The following is an 11,962-nucleotide window of genomic DNA, read 5'->3' on the forward strand; positions in this document are numbered from 1 at the left end:
AGTGGCTGGGGAAAACAGCCGCATCTGAGACAAAACTTGGGAGAGAGGTACTGCCTGGGCCTGGTCACGGAGAGTGAAAAAGCAGGCAGTGGATGAGAGCTGAAGAAAGAGTATGGGTACGCGATTACTGATCGGGAGAACAGACTGGGTAGCTGGGTGGCGCCATTTTCACCACTCCCGCGCATGCACATACGCACCTATGAGCTCCGCAACAATCCACCCCAGTAGGCTAGCAGCGCCATCTAGTGGACAGCGGAGATGTTACACTGAGCCCCGCCCAACGGGGCCAACATCGCTTTTCAAGAAAACAAGTCTTAATGCCAGCTTAATTTATGGACCATAAAGAGCTACATAGACTGACTTCTAGGGGAAAAGGACGCAATTTCAGTCCTACTTCAGTCTGTCAGCAGGTTCATCTATTCAATTTGCTTTCTTTTTTTTTCTTTTTTCTTTTTCTCTTTTATAATTCTTTTCTATTTCTTGAATACAGAAAGAGAAAAAATTCATTTTATTTTCATTTTTTATTAAAAATATCTTTAATTATTATTACTCTATTTTTTACTTTTGTGTAGTTTTTTTCAAATTCTACTTTACTTCCATCATTTTATTTTAGTCTACTTCAGTGTATTCACCTTTTCAAATTTTCAAACAATTTCCTTTTTTCCTTCTTTTTCTTTTTTCTCTTTTTCGTTTCTTTTCTTTTCCTTGAATGCAGAAAGAGAAAAACTTCATTTTTACTTTCAATTTCTTTAAAAAAATTTTTTTAACGTTTATTTATTTTTGAGACTGAGAGAGACAGGGCATGAACGGGAGGGTCAGAGAGAGAAGGAGACACAGAATCTGAAACAGGCTCCAGGCTCTGAGCTGTCAGCACAGAGCCCAATGTGGAGCTCAAACTCACAAACCATGAGATCATGACCTGAGCCGAAGTCAGACGCTCAACCGACTGAGCCACCCAGGCACCCCTACTTTCAATTTCTATTAAAAATATTCTTATTTAATTTTCATTAGTATATTTTTTGCTTTTATGTAAATTTTTTCAAATTCTATTTTACTTCCATCATTTTATTTTAGTCTACTACAGTATATTCACATTCTCAAATTTTCAAATGATTTCTTTTTTTTCTTTTTTTAAATCTTGTTTCTCTTTTTTGTTTCTTTCTTTTCTCTTAAATACAGAAAATGAAAAAAATTCGTATTTATTTTTAATTTTTATTAAAAATATTTTTCTTTAATTTTTTTCTACTATATTCTTTCCTTTTGTGTATATTTTTTCAAATTCTACTTTACCCACATCATCTCATTTTAGTCTACTTCAGTGTATTCATTTTGTCAAATTCTCAAATGATTTCCTTTTTTTTTCTCCCGCCCCCCTTTTTTTTCTCTAATCTGTCAAACCACTTTCAACACCCAGACCAAAACACACCTAGGATCTAGCATCATCTATTCGATTTGTGTGTGTGTGTGTGTGTGTGTGTTTAATTTTTTATTTTAATATTTTTTAATTTCATTTTTTAATTTCAAGTTTTCTACCTCATTAATTCCTTTTCTCCCTTCAAAATGACAAAACAAAGGAATTCACCCCAAAAGAAAGAGCACAAAGAAATGACAGCCAGGGATTTAACCAACACAGATACAAAAAGATGTCTGAACCAGGAATTAGAATCATGATAATAAGAATACTAGCTGGAGTCAAAAGTAGATTAGAATCCCTTTGTGCAGAGATAAATGAAGTAAAAAATCGCCAGAGTGAAATGAAAAATGTTATAACTGAGCTACAATCACAGATGGATGCAGTTGCAACAAGGATGGACTAGGCAGAACAGAGACTCAGCAATAGAGAGGACAAACTTATAGAGAATAATGAAACAGAAAAAAAGAGGAAGATTAAGGCAAAAAAAAGCACAATTTAAGAATTAGAGAAATCAGTGACTCATTAAAAAGGAACAGCATCAGAATCATAGTCATATTCACAAAATATTCAGGCAAGGAGAGAATCATGAAAGCAGCAAGGGAAAAAAAGTCCTTAACCTACACGGGAAGACAGATCAGGTTTGCAGCAGACCTATCCACAGAAACTTGACAGGCCAGAAAGGAGTGGCAAGATATATTCAGTGTGCTGAATCAGAAAAAATATGCAGCCAAGAATTCTTTATCCGGCAAGGCTGTCATTCAAAATAGAAGGAGAGATAAAAAGTTTCCCAGACAAACAAAAATTAAAGGAGTTTGTGACCACTAAACCACCCCTGCAAGAAATTTTAAGGGGGACTCTCTGAGGGGAGAAAAGATGAATATATATAAATATTCTACAAGCATCATAATGGCAATAAATTCATATCTTTCAGTACTCACTCTAAACATCAATGGGCTCAATTCTCCAATCAAAAGACATAGGGTAACAGAATGGATAAGAAAACAAGGTCCATCTATATGCTGTTTACAAGAGACCCACTTTAGACCTAAAGACACCTTCAGATTGAAAATAAGGGGATGGAGAACCATCTATCATGCTAATGGTCAACAAAAGAAAGCCAGAGTAGCCATACTTATATCAGACAATCTAGACTTTAAAATAAAGACTGTATCAAGAGATGAAGAAGGGCATTATATCATAATCAAGGGGTCTATCCACCAAGAAGACCTAACAATTGTAAACATTTATGTGCCAAATGTGAAAGCACCCAAATACATAAATCAATTAATCACAAACATAAAGAAACTCATCGATAGTAATACCATAATAGTAGGAGACTTCAACACCCCACTCACAACAATGGACAGATCATCTAATCAAAAAATCAACAAGAAAACAATGGCTTTGAATGACACACTGGACTGGACGGACTTAACAGATATATTCAGAACATTTCATCCTAAAGGAGCAGAATATACAGTCTTCTCCAGAGCACATAGAACGTTCTCCAGAATAGACCAAATACTGGGACACAATCATCCCTAAGTAAGTACAAAAAATTCAAGATCAAACCATGCATATCAGACCACAATGTATGAAATTCTAAATCAACCACAAGAAGAAATTTGGAAAGGTAACACATACTTGGAGTCTAAAGAACATCCTACTAAAGAATGAATGGGCTAACCAAGAGGTTAAAGAGGAAATTAAAAAGTACATGGAAGCCAATGAAAATGATAACATCATAGCCCAAAACCTCTGGGATGCAGCAAAGCCGGTCATAAGAGGAAATAATATAGCAATCCAGGCCTTCCTAAAGAAGGAAGAAAGGTCTCAGATACACAACCTAAACTTACACCTCAAAGAGCTGGAAAAAGAACAGCAAATAAAACCCAAAACCAGCAGAAGACAGGAAATAACAAAGATTAGAGCAGAAATTAATGCTATCGAAACCAAAAAAAACAAAACAAAACAAAACAAAACAAAACAAAACAAAAAACCCAGTAGAACAGATCAATGAAACCAGAAGCTGGTCCTTTGAAAGAATTAACAAAATTGATAAACCCCTAGCCAGTTTTATGAGGAAAAAGGAAAGGACCCAAATAAATAAAATCAAGAATGAAAGAGGAGAGATCACAACCAACACAGCAGAAATAAAAACAATATTAAGAGAATACTATGAGCAATTATATGCCAATAAAATGGGCATTCTGGAAGAAATGGTCAAATTCCTAGAAACATATAAACTAACAAAACTGAAACAGGAAGAAATAGAAAATTTGAACAGTCCCATAACCATTAAGGAAATCAAAATAGTAATCAAAAATCTGCCAAAAAACAAGAGTCCAGGGCCAGATGGCTTTCCAGGGGAATTCTACCAAACATTTAAGGAAGAGTTAACACTTACTCTCTTGAAGCTGTTCCAAAAAATAGAAACAGAAGGAAAACTTCCAAACTCTTTCCATGAAGCCAGCATTACCTTGATTCCAAAACCAGACAGAGACCACACTAAAAAGGAGAACTATAGATCAATTTCCCTGATGAACATGGATGTAAAAATCCTCAACAAGATATGAGCCAACCAGATCCAACAATGCATTAAAAAAATTATTCACCACGACCAAGCAGGATTTATACCTGGGATACAGGGCTGGTTCAATATCCGCAAAACAATTAATGTGATTCATCACATCAATAAAAGAAAGGACAAGAACCATATTATCCTCTCAAAAGATACAGAGAAAGCATTTGACAAAATACAGCATCCTTTCTTGATAAAAACCCTCAAGGAAGTAGGGATAGAAGGATCATACCTCAAGATCATAAAAGCCATATATGAACGATCCCACACTAATATCATCCTCATGCTGCTCATCCTCAGCAGGCAAAAACCTCTTTGATCTTGGCCGCAGAAACTTCTTACTGAACACGTCTCCAAAGGCAAGGGAAACAAAAGCAAAAACAAAAACTGAGAGCTTTCCCCCTAAAGTCAGGAACAAGACAGGGATGTCCACTCTCGCCACTGTTATTCAACATAGGATTGGAAGTCTTAGCCTCTGCAATCAGACAACACAAAGAAATAAAAGGCATCCAAATCAGCCAGGAGGAGGTCAAACTTTCCTTCTTCGCAGATGACATGATACTCTATATGGAAAACCCAGAAGATTCCACCAAAAAACTGCTAGAATTGATTCATGAATTCAGCAAAGTTGCAGGATATAAAATCAGTGCACAGAAATCGGTTGCATTCCTATACACCAACAATGAAGTGACAGAAAGAGAAATCAAGGAATCGATCCCATTTAGAGTTGCACAAAAAACCATAAAATACCTAGGAATAAATCTAACCAATGAAGTGAAAAACCTATACACTGAAAACTATAGAAAGCTTATGAAAGAAATTGAAGAAGACACAAAAAATGGAAAAAGATTCCATACTCCCGGATAGGAGGAACAAATATTGTTAAAATGTCGATACTACCCAAAGCAATCTACATATTCAATGCAATCCCTATCAAAATAACACCAGCATTCTTCACAGAGCTAGAACAAATAATCCTAAAATTTGTATGGAATCAGAAAAGACCCCGAATAGTCAAAGCAATTTTGAAAAAGAAAACCAAAGCAGGAGGCATCACCATCCTGGACTTCAAGCTATACTACAAAGCTGTAATCATCAAGACAGTATGGCACTGGCACAAGAACAGACACTTAGATCAATGGAACAGAATAAAGAACCCAGAAATGGACCCACAAACGTATGACCAACTAATCTTTGACAAAGCAGGAAAGAATATCCAAGGGAATAAAGACAGTCTCTTCAGCAAGTGGTGCTGGGAAAACTGGACAGCAACATGCCAAAGAATGAACCTGGACCACTTTCTTACACCATACACAAAGATAAACTCAAAATGGTTGAAAGACCTCAAAGTAAGACAGGAAGCCACCAAAATCCTTGAGGAGAAAGCAGGCAAAAACCTCTTTGATCTTGGCTGCAGAAACTTCTTACTCAACACGTCTCTGAAGGCAAGGGAATCAAAAGCAAAAATGAACTACTGGGACCTCATCAAAATCAAAAGCTTCTGCACAGCAAAGGAAACAATCAGCAAAACTAAAAGGCAACCGACAGAATGGGAGAAGATATTTGCAAATGACATATCAGATAAAGGGTTAGTATCCAAAATACAAAGAACTTACCAAACTCAACACCCAAAAAATAAATAATCCAGTAAAGAAATGGGTGAAAGACATGAATAGATACTTCTCCAAGGAAGACATCCAGATGGCCAACCGACACATGAAAAAATGCTCAATATCACTCATCATCAGGGAAAGACAAATCAAAACCACCATGAGATACCACCTTACACCTGTCAGAATGGCTAACATTAACAACTCAGGCAAAAACAGATGTTGGCGAGGATGCGGAGAAAGAGGATCTCTCTTGCATTGTTGGTGGCAGTGCAAGCTGGTGCAGGCATTCTTGAAATCAGTATAGAGATTCTTCAAAAAAGTAAAAATGGAACTACCCTATGACCCAGCAATTGCACTACTAGACATTTATCCACGGGATACAGGTGTGCTGTTTTGAAGGGATACATGCTTCCCCATGTTTATAGCAGCACTATCAACAATAGCCAAAGTATGGAAAGAGCCCAAATGTCCATAGATGGATGAATGGATAAAGAAGATGTGGTATATATATACAACGGAGTATTACTTGGCAATCAAAAAAAATGAAATCTTGCCATTCGCAACTACATGGATGAAACAGGAGAATATTATGCTAAGTGAAATTAGTCAGAGAAAGACAAAAATCATATGACTTCACTCATATGAGGACTTTAAGAGACAAAACAGATGAAGATAAGGGAAGGGAAACAAAAATAATATAAAAACAGGGAGGGGGACAAAACAGAAGAGACTCATAAATATGGATAACAAACTGAGGGTTGCTGGAGGGGTTGTGGGAGGGGAGATGGGCTAAATGGGTAAGGGGCGTTAAGGAATCTACTCCTGAAATCATTGTTTCACTATATGCTAACTGACTTGGATATAAATTTTAAAAAATAAAAAATAAAATTTAAAAAAATGATCCAGAAGTAGAACTTCTTGAGTTCAAATGAATCCAGCTGTAATACTTAGTAGCTATTTGATCTTAAGTTACTTAGCCTCTGATCTTTAGTTCCTTCATCTTTTAAATCATTCAATAATAGCACCTATATTATCAGACTGTTATGGAGATTAAATAGGTTGCTATTTGTAAAGAAGTTAGGATGCTACCTGGCACACAGAACATGCAACGGAAGTGTATGTTAAATACATTTTTTAATATTTATTTTTATTTATTTTGAGAGAGAGAGAAAGCATGGATGTGAGAGTGGGGTAAGGGCAGAGAGAGAGGGAAAGAGAGAACCCCAGGCAGGCTCCATACTGTAAGCACAGAGCCTGACACAGGGCTCAATCTCACGAAATGAGAGATCATGACCTGAGCTGAAATCAAGAGTTGGACACTTGGGCACTTGGGGTGCCTGGATGGCTCAGTCAGTTAAGTGTCCAACTTTGGCTCAGGTCATGATTTCACAGTTCGTGTGTTCGTGTCCCACATCAGGCTCTGTGATGTCCACTCAGAGTGTGGAGCCCACTTCAGACTCTCTGTCTCCCTCTCTCTTTTTTGCCCCTCCCCTGCTTGTTCTTGCTCTCTCAAAAATAAATATTTTTTTTTTTTAATTTTTTTTTCAACGTTTTTTATTTTTCTTTTTGGGACAGAGAGAGACAGAGCATGAACGGGGGAGGGGCAGAGAGAGAGGGAGACACAGAATCGGAAACAGGCTCCAGGCTCGGAGCCATCAGCCCAGAGCCTGACGCGGGGCTCGAACTCACGGACCGCGAGATCGTGACCTGGCTGAAGTCGGACGCCCAACCGACTGCGCCACCCAGGCGCCCCAAAAATAAATAATTTTTTTTTAAGAGTTGAATGCTCAACTGACTGAGCCACCCAAGGCATTCCTATGTTAAATAATTTTTTTTTTAAGTTAGAGTGCTAGGAAGAATAAAAACAAAAACAAACCCAAAAAAAACAAAAACAAAGTATGTATTAAATCATTTAGAGTTTTCTTTTTAAGTACAAAGTTAAGTTATAAATAGGTTTCCTTATACCTGCAGAATACAAGCAGAAAGAACCAATAGGAAGATCTCAGTCCATCCTGTACTTCTTTCACCCCTTTTCTCCACAGTCTAATGTGTGGTAGACAGACTCTTATCCACGTGACTTCCAAGGATTAAAGCAAGAGGGAGATAACATCTCTATAAAAATACTTAGTACAAGGGTAGAAAGTAGTACACAGCTACTGGAAGAGGCTAATAGCACCACGTATCAGTCATAGCATTGAAGCGTCCTAAGCCTTATTGGAGACTTACTAAGAATTACTCCACTTGGAGACACATTAACACTAGATGGCCAGGTACTGCTTTCCAGCTGTCAGAAGACTTCCAGAGGACATATAACGGGGAAGACCTGAAATGAGCTCCTGTGAACCTTGCAAAGTGAGGTCAGAGGGCAGAACTTTGAGGCTTGTGAGGATAAGAAGATGATATTGAAGGAGTGGGAAATAAGGCCTCCCTGAAAACAGCACTGCTCTGGACATAGCAAAAGTCCTTGATTTTTATTACTTTGCATGAGGAATTTGGCCAGCCATTTATGTAAACAATAAGGATAACTATCTCAATATGCATGCAGCTATTGGGGGCAATAAAGATTTTGATGAGAGAACTATGTCAGTAGTTATTTGTTTTAAATCTCCCTTTTAAAATCTTGCAGCTGTTCCCTCTCTAGATCATGCTAGCTACAACAGATTTTTATCATGCATTGTAAAGTATTAGGTCTTTTGTACCTAGAAACTCACTGCTTGTTTGAAGTCTTCTTGAAGGAATGGAAAGTCTCACTTTGAAAAGAAATATGCCACAAAGTACTGTTTGTTTTAATTTTTAAACAATTAATTCCTTTGTTCATTTTTAGCAAGAGAAACCCAGCATGGTACAAAATGTACTGGATTCTTCTTACTTGCACTAACTCCCTTCTTGTGTGAAAAAAGGTTATTTTTCCTTGTCTACAAGCTCTTTAAAAAGTAAACTATTTTCAGTAAATGGAGACTAATTAAACAAATACCAGTCAGAATAAAATGTCTCCTTTGTTTAAAATCCTCAATCTTTATAAAAAGAAAAAGAAACCTCATTGTAAATTCTCCAGGCAAATGCCACAATAAATTTCTCTGTATATTCTTCTACTTTTTTTTAATTTTTAAACTACATGTCAATTAATCAATAAATAATATGTAGCATGAATCTATGTCTGAATGTAATATAAAAACTTTATCAAGTAGTAACTTCTTACAAATGACTTCTTTTTCATTCAATGTTATGTCAAAATTTAGCTTATTTGACTGAACTTTTGTTTAGTACTCCATTATATCTTATTTATCCATTTATCTCGATATACCCATCCTTCTTTGAATGGACATTTAATGGATCCCCCAAAACTTGCATTCTGTATTGGCTTATATTCCCTAGATTTCATGCGTATATTTCTTGGTGATTCCTGTAAGTATTCAATTTCAGTGCCTCATCTCAGAGGCAATGAATTCACACTAACAGCTCTGATGAACCTAGAAACCCAGGCTCATATCCAACTACACTGTGTTTCCTCAGGCATCAGGTCTCTAGAGTTCCTGCTAGATACTTTGAGAACATCTGTGTCATGTTATTACGCTCAAACTTAGTGGCCATCTTTAAATTTATGGAACTAACTCTTGCTTCCTAAAGTGGGTCTTGAGAGGTTACTGAGCTGGAAAAGAAATGGAAGAACCACTTAAAGCCACCAGAAATTATTCTTAGTCATTTGGATTCGTGCGCCCCCCCCCCGCCCCCACAATTACTATCCATGCCTAATACCAAAGAAAGGACTCCATAGTTACAGAGAGTAGAAGGAAATCTATCAATGTACTATTGGAAAAAGAAAGATGGATTAAGGAGGAAGACAGTTTTGAATGAAATATTAGCATCATCTGGGTCTAAGGAGCTGAGTACTGGGTCATAAGCAATATACTGAATCATAAGTAACTAATTCTCAGTAGACTCCCTTAGAAGGATTCAGCTAGTTCATTTTTTCAAACTAGGCCAGCTGGGTATGGTTTATACTGAAAAATGCTGTTAGTGGCAAAACTTTCTTTTTTTTTTTCTTCAACGTTTTTTTTTTTTTTTATTTTTTTTTTTATTTTTGGGACAGAGAGAGACAGAGCATGAACGGGGGAGGGGCAGAGAGAGAGAGGGAGACACAGAATCGGAAACAGGCTCCAGGCTCCGAGCCATCAGCCCAGAGCCTGACGCGGGGCTCGAACTCGCGGACCGGACCGCGAGATCGTGACCTGGCTGAAGTCGGATGTTTAACCGACTGCGCCACCCAGGCGCCCCAAAACTTTCTAAAGATCCCCCTGAAAATTCCCTCATCAGCTTAAAAGTCACTTTTTGTCACAGACACTTTACAAATATCTGTTGCTATCTTTCAGAATGTTATCCGTGATTTCTCCATAATAGCCTCTTCCCGTCTATCTGAGAAATGGTCTCTGTAGAGGAATGGGCAAGTTCCTTGGTACAGAAATCCCACCTGTCTATGCCTCAAAGCAGTTTGGATACAAAATATCTGTGATTCTAGCAGAAAGAAGCCTGAAGGGGTGAACTAAGCAGATGGTAAATTTTATAACTGAAATCTTCAGATTTTCTTAATCTCCTCTAGTCTGTCCAAATCTTGGAAATAACTGGCATACACTTGAGGGTCTTCTGTGATTCTATTCAGCTATTGTAAGTGCCAAGTGCTGGCCACCCCAAAATGTGCCATTTTGGTATATTAAATATTTTAAATTAAAGTTATTTTAAGAGACACCCTGTACAAGAAGGATATTCAGAACCTCCCTTGTCCCCCCAAAGCAGGAAATAAATCTTCCACATGAAAGATACCCTCTCTGTACAAGGAGGTAAAGACATATTCTTATCACCAGAGATGGGAAATTTGGAGCCAAGAAACCCATGTAAACAACTTGTGTTACTTTTACCAATTTACTACCCCAGCCCAAATTCTGTTTAGAATTCCTTACTAATTGAAGGTCCCAAAATTAAGCTTTCTTTATCCTGTCAGTGCTTCACAGATTTATTGTCTGTCTAAAAAGTATAAAAACTACTTACCTTATTCATTTCTTTAGGTCTTAATTTCATTATTGGGCCTTTGTTCACACATACTAAAACTTTTTTTTTTCTTTTTAATCTGTCACTTGTCAGTTTAATTCATAGTCCAGCTAGAAGAACCTTGGACCAAGGAAAATTTCTTCTGCCCATTCATTTGTTACATACTGTATTAGTGTCTTATGGCAGCTGTAACAAATTTCCACAAACTTGGTGGCTTAAAACAAAAAAAATGTATTCTCTTGCAGTTCTGGAGGCCAAAAATAGGATATTAATGTCACTGGAACAAAAATCAAGGTGTAGGCAAGGTTGCCCTCACTCTAGATGCTCTAAGTATATCCCCTTCCTGCATATTATACATAGTATTGGGATAGTAATAGTACTTGCTTTATAGCATTGGTTTCTTGATTAAATAAGTTAATATATATAGAAACTATATAAAAATGTCTTGCCCTTGGGCAACTTTAATAAATTGAAGTTGGCTATTATTTGGATAAGAGCAGTGTCCATTCTGAAGTAATATCCAAATGAATCCCTTTTCATAAATGGTAAGTCTTGTGTGTCCAAAGCCTAAAGGAATCTGTGAGACAATCAGTTTTGAGGATAAGCACATCAATTGTAATAGGATGACTACTGAAGCAGAACTTTAAAAATTATGCCAGTTGTTCTCAGTCTACAGGAAAAGGTTTCAGGATATTTTTGTGTGTGTGTGTGTGTGTGTGTGAATAATTACATGAGTGGCTTCCTTTAGGAATATTAATTCAAAAACTATAGCCTCACATGGGGAAGGAGGAAGAGGATATGGAGGATGAGGGAAGACACAAAATACCAATATTACAATGTTGAAAGGATTTTTCCTTCCTGTGATTTAACACACTTGGTCTGGAAAGCCAGAATTTAGGGGCAGGCCACTGTTCATATAGGATTATGGTACTTTCTGGAAGACTGAGTTTCAAGATCCCGGATTCTTTTCCCTTCAGGGTCAATTGAAAATCATTTCTGAAAGAATGTCTGAAGAATGAAGAGAAGGATCTGCTGGAGGGTCACTCAGTAACCAGAGTAAAGTTTTATCTTTGGGTGTTGCTAGTTTTCCACAAGATGGGTTACAGTACTACCTTTGGATCTCAGTGCTTTGAATCCTCTGAATTTACTGGAATTTACTTTAGGAAGTTTTCCCTAACCCTGATCTACTCACCATCTCCTCCCAGGCCTAACCCCTGATGTATGGACTCCATTTTCCAGAGATAAGGATGTTTTTATTTTTATTCTAAGACAGGAAGAAGTTTAAACCGAAGGTTTGATAGTGGGGAAGCA

The sequence above is a fragment of the Neofelis nebulosa genome, chromosome 9, assembly GCF_028018385.1.
Source record: "Neofelis nebulosa isolate mNeoNeb1 chromosome 9, mNeoNeb1.pri, whole genome shotgun sequence".
NCBI lineage: Eukaryota > Metazoa > Chordata > Mammalia > Carnivora > Felidae > Neofelis > Neofelis nebulosa.